The 14,026-nt window shown below is 43.0% G+C and overlaps 1 pseudogene; it reads right to left on the bottom strand.

Moving 5' to 3' along the window:
* Positions 1-926: 926 nt before the first annotated feature.
* On the bottom strand, positions 927-11,592 carry LOC120678516 (annotated as a pseudogene).
* Between the last annotated feature and the right edge of the window lie 2,434 nt (positions 11,593-14,026).

Raw genomic sequence — 14,026 nt, 5'->3', positions numbered from 1 at the left:
GATGCGTAGAGCATGGAGGCGATGCACGCTCGCCGCCCGGCCTGCCATTGCCAAGATTTTTTTTCGTCTTGCATTGACAAGGACGGCGACATGCACGCATATTCTGAGTTGAATTGAAATGCGTGCCTCTAGCTACTACTACCTCCGTCCCCTACCAGTGTTGCTCTAGTGACACTTATGAAGGGTTAGAGGAGTACTCCTTCACACACATATGACTGATAAGACACTCCATTGCTTGCCAAAACTGTGGCATGCCAATTTTTTGGCAACAAACCAATCAGGCCCTGACTGATAAGACACTCCATTGCTTGCCGTATTGCTTGTTTCTTCTAGCTACCACGTCTAAACTCCGTTGTTTCTATCATGAGCTCTGTATGAGGCCAGAAAGAAGCTGACAGCAGAAGAGTTGGGGGCTGTACTTTGATGCAACACAAGCCGCCAGGTGAGCAACATGTACAAGCAATATTTCGGTGCTGAAATTAAGGGCTCAAAACGGAATGCAATGACTTGCTCTGGAAATGCCTGTGGTAACTCTGACAACATGATGTTGTTAGAGCACTGCCCATCTACCGTGCACCATACTGGATCTTGGCGAGAAAGTTTTGTTATTAGGACATAGAGCTCGTTATCGTCAACCCACGGCATAGCATAGGCACTGTCCAGTAAATTTGGTAGTAGGGTAAGTTCGGCAATTGCAGATTCTGCTGCAGGCTTCGACAGAAATGTTAATGACTATGTGCATCTAATAGCAATCCTAACCAAGTCCGTGCTTTCTGATACCCTTAGCCACAACAGTAGACGGAAGCTCCTCTCTGCCACCTTGCAATCCATATGCTGAAAATGTAGTGATGCCTCTACACCACGCTCTCCTAAAAATGCAGGGCGAATGAAAAAATTCACGTACTTGACTTCCTGGAACCATTTCGTATTTGAGAGCAAAAATACCTACTGCAATTGGAGCCATTTCATATCTAGATGTATAATAATATTTATGAATCTAGAAAAGCAAAAACACCGTCAAGTATGCCCAACGTCAGTCTCACTAGTATCATCCGTGGACCTAGTCCCTTGTCATGTATGGAGATATATGCCCAACGTCAGTCACTAGTATCATCCGTGGACCTAGTCCCTTGTCATGTATGGACCAAATCCAGTTCGGCCCGTTGAGGAGAAACACAGTCAAGTGTGAGCCCAATAGTTTCATCTAAATAGACCAAAGACAACAGCAAACCCGCCGGCCTCATCACCCACACCAGACAGCTGCTGCTGCTACAGCGGCTGCCATGCCTTCTCCGGCTCTGGGAGAACGTGCCTGGCGTCCAGGAGGTCTCCTCGGCCGCGCCGCCGTCCTGCTCCGCGCCGCCGTCCTTGCTCCCCAGCTGGGTTTCCCGCCGAGGGATCCCAATCTCGCAAGAGTTCACCCTTGCAGCAACCCGCAACGAGCAAAGTGACTCTCCCGTGGAAGACACTTCAGGAGACAGATTCAGGATCATCAATGTCTTGGAATCCCCCCCAAGGCATGGCTGTGTTGCAAGGAAAAGGAAACTTCAGTCGATACCGTAGCTATACCTATGTATCGGAACAGGAACTATACCTATGCATCACAACAAGGGTGCATTACCTCGAGCAGACTGGTTAACATTGAGTTCCTAAATGGAACATGTTTCTCCTTTCTCGCGATTGACAAGATCACAGCATTTAAGGATGACAAGCTTGTATTGATAGCCTAAGTCGGAGCAAACACATGATTATGCATTGTTCCAGAATATTATAACTTAAAACGCAAAGAATGCTAAGGGACTGGATGCAAATTACCTCAGTCTCTTTCAACCGTTCACCAGTGGCACGACTTTTGTTGAGGCACTGACTGCCTGCTAGATCAATGAGATTCAGAACACCATGAACTTGCTGAGCCGTACCCTGAACCAAAAAAAAAATCAGTTATAGTGGAAAAAGATTGTGCACCAAAAAAATTAGTTCATACCTCGTTTACACCAAAAATCCGAAGAGTGTAAACACAATGACTTCTTCTAGATTCCTCGTTCATGTGTGTTCTCCCAACTGATCTGAAAACCCAAGGAATGCATAAGTGATTTAGTTACAATGTACTAAACCAACTCACAAAATTCAAATAGTGCAAGTTTGGTAATACAGTTACAGAGATACGAGCGATGCAGATTTTACCAAACAATTTTAGAAAATCAACAGTGAGGGGATTATAGTGAGTATACAATAAAGTGTCTTGGGAAGGGCTTAATCCAGAGCTGGTTGTGAGCATCATCCAGATTTATATTTTTCTTTTGAGTTAGAAAATATAATACAGTGTCATAATAATTCTTATATATATGTTGATATTAATTATAGAATGGATATCAAACAAGTGGGACAGGCCTGAAGTCTGAGCAAGCACAAAGAAAAGACCCTATTACAATTCTGAGTCTTGTCATAATGACAGTCAACAGAATATAATTTACTGACTTCTTAATTCACATAGCTGCATTATATATTACAAAGTGTTGCCAAAAATCATATCATAAAAAAGAAGTAACAAACATTCAGGATCGGAAGAATTTTTTATGTTTTCTACTCTTACAAGCAAATATTTATGGTGGATATCTGAAACTAAGTGTGTTACCTTCTTCGAGCAGCCTGCCTAAGGAGCAAAGAAAATTGACTGATACTAGTAACGTCAACAACCATGAGGTTCGACACCTGAATGTTACCACTGTCATCATGCTTGATGCTGCACTTTGAAGAAGTACCATCTTGAGCAGCCATTCGGTTCATAGCAAGCAAGTCACGTAGGGTCTCATTGTAGATCTCCAACATTGAGGCCTAAAATTTCCACAAAAAAAATATTATGATGACAGTGACAGAAAACTTGGTCGAAAATGTTAGTTCAGTTAAATAACAAAACTAACAGAGACGCACTTGTATCTTATATTTCCAACCCTGTGAGTTGAGAGCTTGACTAGCTTGGAAAATTTGTTCCAGAGATCTGGGTATCATTCCTTTCTGATCATCTAACTCTGGATTACCCATCATTGTGTATGTCTTACCAGAACCAGTTTGGCCATATGCAAATATGCATACCTGAATAATTAACTTTGGTTAGCTCCATTCTAAGAAAGGTGTAAGTTATTACAGGAAAGGAAGAAAAACTGTTTCAAAACTCAATAAAGGTTATCTCTCTTACAGTCATCCATTGTACCTTATAACCATCTAGCGCGCTTTGGACTAGTTGGGATATTTCAATGAACACGTGTTCTTGTGAAGCTGAATGTTCAAATACTTTATCAAAAGAAAATGAATATGCTTGAGCTGAAAACAATAGAAATGCAATCAGACCAAAATAAATATTCAAAAAAAACAATTATCAAAGTGACAGAAATGATTGTAGGTTTGACTTTACCATTATGCATTAACTTAATACCCCTGCCTATGTTTTCTCCACTCTTTGGATATGAGACAGCTCCTGATTCGTTTGACATCAACGGCCTCAGTGCCTCACTCTACAGAAAACCCTTATGTTTCCCTTTAGCTCCTGCAAAGAAATAGTTCTAAGAATAGGCAATAACATATATATATAATATATATATAATATATATATTATATATTATATAATATATATATATATACACCTATGTGCTATTTTACACCCTAGGTGTAGATTAGTATTCTACACCCAACATCCAACCCACCCAAGCCCGCGCGCCCGACCGGCAAACCTCTCAACCCCGCGCGCCTGACCGGCTGACCCGCACACCACCCAAACCCAGACACCCATTAACCCCCACGTGCCCCACCACCACCCAACCCAACCCTGATTGGCTGCTTCTTTTCCCCCAACGCAGAAATCCCGCCTGGTGGTGGCGGCGGCGGCGGCGGACGGCCCCGAGCGCAGCTGGGAGTGCAGCCCACGAGTGGAGCTCGCGTAGCCGGCCCGAGTGGCAGCGACGGCGAGCGGCGGAGGCGGGCGGCCCCAAGCGCAGCCGGCTCGTGCGGCCTCGAGCAGCCTCGAGCAGCGGTCGCGTGGCCGGCACGAGCGCGGCGGGAGCAGGGAGCGTGGCTACCCGGACAGGCGGCAGGGCTGCTGATCTACGCCAATGGCTCAAATCGGGAGCTGCCTGGCTGCGCAATTTGGGTGTGCGCGGTTCTCCCCTCCACTGCGTTCTGTAGTTCCTGCTTGTTGATGAATTGTTTCTTTTTGTTACTCTTTTCCGTCAGGTTCATCGTGGGCATGGCACCCTTTTCGACTCATCGCCTCGTCCATAGAACTAACTATTCAGTATTATGCACTTTTTCAGTAATTTCTCAGGTTTTTGATGAATTGTTTTTCTAGTAACACACCATGTTCATGCTTGGATTCAGTAACAGGGAGATCGAGTTATTCAGTAGTTCTTTTATGTAATAAATATTCAGTAATTGGATTCAGTAACTGAGAGACTCAGTAACATGGAGACTCCTTTTTTACATTGAATGGATTTAGTAATCCGAAGATCCAGTCATTCACGAATTTTTTATATGCATTCGTAGGTTAAGTAATCAATAGATCCATCTAATCAGTATTTTCATGCCTACTAATTGTTGCAAATAGTTCATATATTTGGATTCGGTAACCAAGAGACTCAGTAATAAATATTCAGCAGATACTTGCATTCATTAATCCAGTTATTCAGTAATAAATATTCAGCAGATGCTTGCATTTAATAATTCATTAATACTTACATATATGAGTAATCCCTCAATACCCCAGTAATACTATATAATTCTCTGTAATCTATTAATACTATGCAACGTTTCATTTATTCTCAGTAAACCAGCAACCAAGTAATTCAGTATCCTGCCGGTCTTTTGCTCTGTTTTTCTCAATGATCTTTCTCAGAGTTTAACTGGTGGCAGATTCATGTGGGCATTGCACCCCTTCCCAACTCATCGGATCATGCATACGACAATGATACTACTGAACTTTTTTTTAGACTTTATGTGTTTTTGTGTTTTGGAGGCTACATGAGATAGTTAAACATAACTAATATGTGTACATATGTGTAGTAACCACCCAACTATATGTATATTCTTGGATTCAATAATCCAGAGAACTAGCTTTCAGTACTATGCACTTTTTTCCAGTAATTTCTCAGGTTTTTGGTGAATGATTTTTCCAGTAACCCACCATGTACTTTCTTCGATCCAGTAATATGAAGATCAGTTATTCAGTATTTTCTTTTTATGTACATCCAGTATTTTTTCCTTATGTTTTTGGTGACTTGGGACTTTTCACCTACACTTTTTTTATTTGATGTATTCAGTAATTTGGAGATCTAGTTATTTAGAATTTTTTTTGTACATTGGATGGATTTAGGATTACATGAAGGGCAGTAATTGTTGCAATAGTTCAAGTGTTTTTGGATTCAGTAACTGAGAGACTCCGTAATAAAATAAATATTCAGCAGATGCTTGTATTCAGCAATCTAGTTATTCAGTAATATATACATCCAGTAATTTTTTCAGGTTCACCAACACCTTATTTTCATAAATCATTTTTTTGCAATCAACAAAGGTGTACCTTCCAGATGCTCAGTATTTTCTCATGCAGATCCAGTAGTCAGTAAGTATCAGCAATTTTTATGTACATCCAGTCATGCCTATGCATATATAGATTAAGTTATTCCATACATCGAAGCCCATTTATCGAACAAATCCATAGAATTTTTTTGTGATCCGGTAATGCCTACCCATATGTCTTCAAACCTGCATATCAAGTGCCAGATACTTCAAACCCTAGTGAAAGCTTTTTCAGTAATTTCCACACCCCAACATGCTCACCTCGGTACAGATAACACGCGGCCGCCTCCAGGCACGTTGACATATGTATACTATGTCAGTAATTTTTCATGTCATCGGATCAACTAATTCAGTAATTCACACAATTCTGTCATACATGCTCAGTAATTACTTGGATCCAGTATTTTCAGTAATGCAAGCACCCAAGAACCATGTGTATACCAACTCTGTGCACATCTCAAGTAATTCAGTAATTCAAACACATATTCCCATACACGCTCAGCAATTACTGACAGCAATGCATCCAGTTGCTGGATCTTAGAGAATAGGCCATTTTTACTGAACCATTTTAGATCCGAATACTGATCTCGATAGCTAAGAACAAAACTAAAAATCATACCGCCAATTACTGAACTTAATCATAGAAAAACATACGAAGAAAAGATAGGACAGGAGTGGTAGCTCACTTACTAAGTGAAGAAGTAATATGCTTTGGTAATTTTTTCGAATTCCAAGATGAAGCTTGAGTAATTTTATATTTTTACTACCAGACTATTGGTGACTTTTTGATATATCACCAATGATAATATTGGACTACTGAACTACATGATATTGAGATAGTTTAGTAATTGTCACTAGTGAACTACAAAAACGCATTACTGGAACAATACAACGCATCTTAAATAATTTTTTGCCATGTCAGTTTGACGGAGTGCATTTACTAACAAAATATAGAGATTTTTGAGCGGAGGTAGATTACTGAATTTGATGGATCAAAATACACACGAATAGAAAACTATTCCCTCAAATCAGTGTGGCAGTGAAATCGTCGGTGATAAGAGCTCAATTACTATGGCAGATGCCATTATCTACAAATCACAGCAAATCAAATCAGTGGAATTTCGCAGCATGCGCGTGCTCCTGGCTCTGCTCCACACTGCTCTACGCGAGCTGCGATTTTTGCAGGCTGCGCTCGCCTGCAGCCACTCCCGCCCCGGCCGCCGCTCCGAGCAGGCTGCGCCGTCCCACGCGATGCTGTCACTCCGCGCGGCCGGCGCTCCCTACGAGGCTGCTCTGCTGCTCCCGGGAAGGCCGAGCCGCCGCCACCGCGGCACCGCGCCCGTTGGCCGTTGCGGTCACCGCTCCCTGCTGCGCGACTGCTGGTCCACGGCCGTTCCGTGCAGCGAGCCCCTGCGGCTGCACCCATGCCGCCTCCACTCCTCGCGAGGCCACGCCGCTGCTCCCCGTGCATGCCGCCCCGCAGCTCCCAGCGCGGCGCGACTTCTCGCGCTCGCCTCTCGCCACGCTCCGCGCGGCTCATGGCTCGCGCTCGCATCGTTTTCCGCCCCGCCGCCGCCGCCGCTCGCTCCGCCACGACCTCCGCCCCGCGCGGCACACCGCAGGCCCGTGCGCGGCCGCGGCCTCTGCCCCCGCCGGTCCGCGCGCCCCCGATGCGGGAGGTCTCGCACTCGCCGCTTGCGCGCTCCGCGCGCTCGCGTCTCGTGCTCGCGGAACACAGAAGCTGGACAGGTGGGGGACGGGTTGGATCGATGGGTGGGAACCGGATTGGTTTGGGTTGGTTAGGAGTGGATTCCTATTCTACACCTAGGGTGTAGAATAGCGCTGCCGTATATATATATATATATATATATATATATGTATATATATATATATATGTATATATATATATATGTATATGTATATATATATATATATGTATATATATATATATGTATATATATATATATGTATATATATATATATAATGGAGTTTTAAGAGTTCAAGAGAAAATTCCTTACAAGGATTGTGTTATGTAATTTTTTTCGTAATTTCTCTCCATCCAAAATCTGTTGATCTGCTTCTTCTAGGCGCGACTGAAGCTTCAATGCCGTCAAATCAGACCTCTATACAGTTAAACGAAGGTTCAAGATATTAGGCATCTATGCATTTTCCCCCTACGCAATGCAAACACTTCATGCATTAAAAACATATAGATAATCATGAATTACTTATATATAACACAACATTAGCCCATCATATAGAATAAAGAAATAGGCCATTGCACACCTTTAGCAGTTCGCTAGCAGCCTCAAGCTTAATTTCCAATGTCTTTATTATCTCTCTTTGGGATGAACAAGTTTCCTATTTTGTTGAGAACATGTTAGCCAATTTTGCCCATGTTGATAGGAATCAAAACATCTGGACATAATCATACCTCAAGAGCGGTTATTCTTGTCATGGCACCATCTAACTCCATGACACTATTCCCAGCCATTTCTTTGTTTGTTATTTTAAGACCTTCAAGCTCCTTCAATAAATCATTAATTTGTTTTGTAGCTTCAGATTGCAACGACTAGAAAGACACAACATTATAAAGACATCAGAACAATTATCGATACATGCAATAGAAAAGAATGGACGGAAAGGGTATACTGATAGAATGTGACTATGATTTTTACTTTTTCCAAGTCTAGCTGCATTTGTAGATGATCCTTCAGAGTGTTCATTGTCTCCACAATGGTATTCTTCTCTTTTTGCAACTTTGCGATTGTTTCAGAATTCTTAGTAGCATCTGCTTGGAGATATTGCAGCAAACTTGTCTCATATTCCTGAATCCTCTTGTTTGTGTTCTGAAGCATCTTAACCTAGAGAAAACAATGGTTCAGTTGCTACAAAATAGCTTCCAAAGTGTTAGCTAACAGATTAAAGAATCTGTGCTGCTACTGTGGTAGGGAAGAAACGGTGCAACATGCTATTTTAACGTGCCAATATGTATATGAAGTTTGGCATGAAATAATAAAGTGTTTTGGCATCAGATGCAAAATCCAATATTTGGCTTCAATCAAACAATGGCTCTTTGATTTCCTGGATGATGCTACTGATGAGGATGCAACGGTCTTTACCATCAAAGCTTGGCATATTTGGGAGGCAAGAAATGTTGTACGTAATGGTGAAAACCATATTCATCCCAATAGAGTTGCAGAAAGGGCGAAAGCTTATGTACAAATGGCATTGCTGCACTTATTTAAATCACCAACATCGCATAGGTGTGAATCTGAATACTCTGCTCCAAAGTGGATTCCACCGCCGGATGGATGGTTGATGATTAATGTTGATGCAACAACATTTAAAAAGCCATCTCGTATGGGTGTTGGCTTTGTGGTTCGTGATCATAGAGGCGATTTCATTGCTGCTTGCTGTCAGTTAATACAAAGATTTGATGATCCAGAGCTAGCTGAAGCAATTGCCATAAGGAGAGCTGTCTCCTTTTCCTCAGAGTACAACTTGCAGCAAGTTGTTGTGGCCTCTGACTGCTTAGGTGTTATCAAGAAGATAAAATCCAAGGTCTATGATAGATCTAATGTGGGAGTTATTGTCCAGGATGTTAAAAACTTGATCTGTGAAAATCCTTCTGTAACCTTAACCTATGTTAGTAGGGGGTGTAATAAGGCAGCTCATGTGTTAGCTAAGCAAGCTGATGTGTTTAAAGATGTAGTTTGGTTTAACGAGTCTCCTGAGATTATTCGGAATATAATATGTAATGAACGTTTGATTTAATATATTGCTGCCTTGTTATTCTAAAAAAAACAACGGTTCAGTTGCGGTTCGCCCCGTGGTTCAACCACGCCCATCTTTAGTGGTTAAGCATTAACAAAAAGGGTTAACTTATACATGTTCATTAAGGCATTTTCTCTCCAACTTGATTCTTCTGAGATCTTCCAAAAGCAGGTTCCGTGAAGATTCAACGGATGCCTCCTTTTCATCTTCTAGATCCCGTAAAGCATCCTGCATTTTAATAAAACTCATAGAATGTCACAATAGTAACAAGATGACATTAAGGCACAAGCACAAGCCACCTACCATTTTTTCAGCTTCAACTTTCTTCAGGATCTTTTGCAGAGATGCATGCTGTTCTTGAATCCCAACATTCACCACTCTTGCTTCGTTAAGAGTATTAATCCACTTAACAACTAGATGATGCAATAAAAATTCAGTCAGTAGAACATATATACAGGAAAAAAAAGACATATCTATGATGACTTAACTTGAAAATGCTGGTACCTGTCTCGGAGTTTTGTTTCTCCTCAAACTGGCTAGTGAAAATCTCAGAGAGGTGTTTATTCTCTGTCTCGAGCAACCATTTGATACAGGTCCGCAGCTTCTTGATGAATTCCATCATTTTCTCACTATTTCCCTGCATAGCCAATTGGTGGAGCAATGGGGGAAAGAAACAGTTCAATTTGTTTGAACATAATAACATGAAAGCACAGGCAGAGGGTCTGGGTGGACCTTGTAATCCATCTTCACCTCGCCCTCCATCTTGTTGATAAGGGCATCGACATCCGCCATGCCCGCGAAGATGGTGGGCTCCTCCTCGTCCGGCGGCGGCGGCGGCGCGGCCGTGGAGAGCAGCTGCCTCCCTGTCCGGGCGGAGGTGCCAGCTTGCGCGTCCGCCGAGTTGTTCTCCTTGCGGTGCAACATCCCTGGAACAAACAACAAATCACCATAGAACAAGTCAGCAAATGTGTTTACACATCGCATCACCACTCTAGCCTATAGTGATTTAGTACAGGGTAGAACTGTTTCACTTAAGTTCACATCCTGGCTTACCATACAAATCCTTAAAGACAGAGAGTGCTAGCTGGTTGTTTATAAGCCTATCTAGTTTTCATTGTGAATTTGTGATCTCAAGTGTGACCAAAATCAGTATATTTTTTCCATAAAAAGAGTAGTGATGCTAACTGGTTACTCTATAGCCTGGTCCACGAATATTAATCACCCTTATGCCTTTTACCAAGTTATGGCTTTTATTTTTCTTTTCCTTTTCTTTCTTTGTAGTCAAGAAAATAAGGCTGGACGGTCACCAAACTTCTATGATGATATGCAACAGTACTATCATATAGTACTTGGAATATAAAGATGATCTAAAATTCTAACGAGGGCCTGAACCAATAGATGTGTCACGGGTGAACAAATTCATCTCTGGCCATGTCAGCTTGCAATTTTGCAATTTTTTTTTTATCTTCAAAGTTATGTTTGATACCATTGCAAACCGTTGTTCCAATCCCTGTACATTGTTTACCAAGCTGACTTTCAATCAAAAGAGCTAATTAGATGTTTCCCACAAGTTCCCATCCTTGCAAATCGAATCAGAACAAATCAAATCGAATGGGTGTTTCAGGTGCTGGAACGGAACCGCATGACTAAAAAACCAGGATCCCGCGCTCGCCCAAGGAGGAAGACAAACAGTAAAAGGAACAATTGAACCAAAAAAACGCTAGCTTGATTACTCACCGAGTCGGGGTGGGGGTGGAGGAGCTTGGAGGCGCCGACTGCTCGGAGCCGGCAGGCGCCGTGGGCCTCGCGTCGGGGAGCCGCGGAGCGCTGGGGAGGCCGGAGGGGCCCGCCGGCCGGTGCGCTCGGAGGCTGGAGAGCGAGGGGAAGATGGAATCCCGGCACGGATCTTCTTCGGCGGTGAGCGGCGCGGTGGGCCGTGGACCTCGCGCGGAGAGCCGCGGGGCGCGCGGGAGGCGAAAAGGCCGGGGAGCCCAGAGGCAGCTGCCCGCGCCGTCGAGCTTCACGTTCGCGGGTGGGGCGTGAGGGGCCGACGAGCTCGGAGGTGCCTGGGCTCGAGGGTTGGGGGAAGAGAGGAGCGAGCAGGAGGAGAGGGCGCGCGGGAGCTCGGGCGGCGCTTTGCCCCGGCGCCGCGCGCGATGGGGGCGAGGGCGACCGCGGCGGCCGGCGCAGGCGCACCGGCGAGCGGCCGCGGCAGGGAGGGAAAAAAAAAGAAGCTACGGGGAAAAAAGTGGCCCCCACGATTCGAACCATGCTTTTTTTTTTGGAACATATAGCTTCTTCATTGATAGGACCGGTATAGATATGATGCGTCTGCACTCCAAAATTGAAGCCCGACACGCGATTGCAACTGTGGGATGGAGTGAAGGAGATGCTTTTGTTTGCTTTATCAGTCAGCTTCTCATTTTCCCACTAGGCATGTAGCAGCCACATCTTTTTCTTTTTAGAAATTAGTCACATTCATCTAGCAGTGTGCACAATCGTTTTGACCTTCGCAAAAAAATATTTTAGTGGAAAGCAAGGACCTCTTTTACGTAGAAAACTTTTTTGAAAATAAAACCCCCATTAAATCTAGACCTTTTTTTTTAAAAAAAAGAGCTGTTCAGACACGCTATATGGTGGGTTGTGGGGCGAGATGATGCTACTTGGCGGTCCACGGATTTTCTCAAGCATGATTACCTTGTCTTGTCGGGCTCCCTGTCAGAAAAGATCAATTCAGAGAGCCATTTTGATTGTTTGATATTTCTTAAGAAAAAAAGTACTAGCTAGGAGGTTTAATCATGACATGGATTCGTGGACGCATCTGATTAGCACTAATTTGTTAGTTAAGCAACCACAATTGTCCGGGTACATGCATGCTTAGTACTCAAGAACCCAGCCCTGTTTTGTACATGTTTCAAGGATCTTTTGGCCAGAAATTTGGTTGCGCCACATGGTTATTATATTTTTTTCCTCTTCTCTGTTAACTGGCCTATATATAGATTTTTCAGACTTACTACACTGGGGGTGCTGAAATGCAAAATGCTTTCACTCTTTCTTTCAGAGGCTAGGTCTTTCAGTACTCAACTCAACCGGCAGAAAAATAAAAAAAAAGATGCCGTTGGACTGGGCTGGCTTATGCATATTTATGGCCCATGGAAACATCAATATTATTAAAATGTCGTATACGCATGGGCTGAAACTGACAATGAGCCCAGTCAATCTTTTGTTTAAAGGAAGCCCAATTGATGATTTAGTGCCAAAATTAAAGCTAACAATATAATCATATACTGTGGCTAACAGTAACTCGACTAATTGCAGAGGAATTGTGGTGACTTGTCAACCTCAATTAGCTAGGGAGCTGGCACAGTCTCTAACAGCGAGGAGAAGTAGAGTTGTGTGTGCATATTCATGTTGGTGAATGTGTATTGATCTTATTCCGATTCGTGCTCGACTTACGGCCGATCGTGGGCCTGTCAGCTGCTCAAGTAGTAACCAGCTGTTCAACAATTACATTATTCAAGATCGAGCCTGCTTGTATATTTATTAAGTTAACCATGCATGCATATGGGCCCTCCTCCTTTGATAGATACACATTTTTTCCCAAAAAAAAAGAGAGTAGGAAACGCCATAATTTAAATATCCATTGTCATGGCTGGCAACTGGCATGCATGCATGTGCCACATAAGCCTTTTTGTGAGCTTGCACAGAACCTTACCACCTGCATTGCATTTGCATATATGCTGCCTCTCATGGGGGGTTCCTTTCCAATGTTCTCGGATACATGCATGCATGTTTGGATATTGAAATGAGCCACGTGTGCAATGCAAGCATGCAAAGTGGAGAATGGGGAGGGGGGGGGGGGGGGGGGGTACTGATCATAAGAAAAGTTTAATTTGTTGATTATGATATTCATGCATGTGAGGTAGGGCCATCATCGAAAATTAAGGCGATTGATGACCCATTACTGATTTCTTCTGCAAATTAATTCCAGCTAATCTGAGTAATGCAGCGTTTTGTCTTTATTTGGCCTTTTTTCTTTCTTGCAAGAGTTGTATCACAAATGCAAGTTGTGAATGCAAAATCTCCAAGTAATTATGTAGGGTTCAATGTGCATACATAAATCATAATAACCGTACTATATATATTGTCCTGCCGTTGACAAGTCATGCTAGCTACTCACCTAGCAATGCACTTAAGGAGTACTAGTGATCTTAATTCTGAAGAAATATATACGCAAGCAGAATGATACTATATATCATCTATGTACTAGCTAGTAACTCTTGTGCTACCTTTTAGCCGGTACTAATGCGCATATTTAGTACTGGGCTGAAAAGAACAGTGCCCCGGTGAGCTATTTACTCTTCAGCCGGCACTAAAGTGCGCCACTGACACCGGTTGGTGGTTGGTGTAACCAACCGGTACTAAATGTACCATTCAGTATCAGTCAGGCAAACCGTTACAAATTGCAAGTGCATTTAGTACTAACCAGATGGTACCGGTCTGAAAACCGGTACTAATCGAGGGTTCCTCACCAGTACTAGTGTGCAGTTTTGTAGCAGTGGTTGGTTAGATTGATGTAACATACTAGTTCTTGTTTTTTTTTTTGCTAAAATTATTTTTTTCAATGGTAGGAAATGATCGAGCTCATCAATTTGTGAGTCCTAAGAGTCAGCTACTAGTAAC

This window comes from Panicum virgatum, chromosome 6N, assembly GCF_016808335.1.
Source record: "Panicum virgatum strain AP13 chromosome 6N, P.virgatum_v5, whole genome shotgun sequence".
Classification (NCBI taxonomy): domain Eukaryota; kingdom Viridiplantae; phylum Streptophyta; class Magnoliopsida; order Poales; family Poaceae; genus Panicum; species Panicum virgatum.
This window is presented reverse-complemented; position numbering and strand designations above follow the sequence as displayed.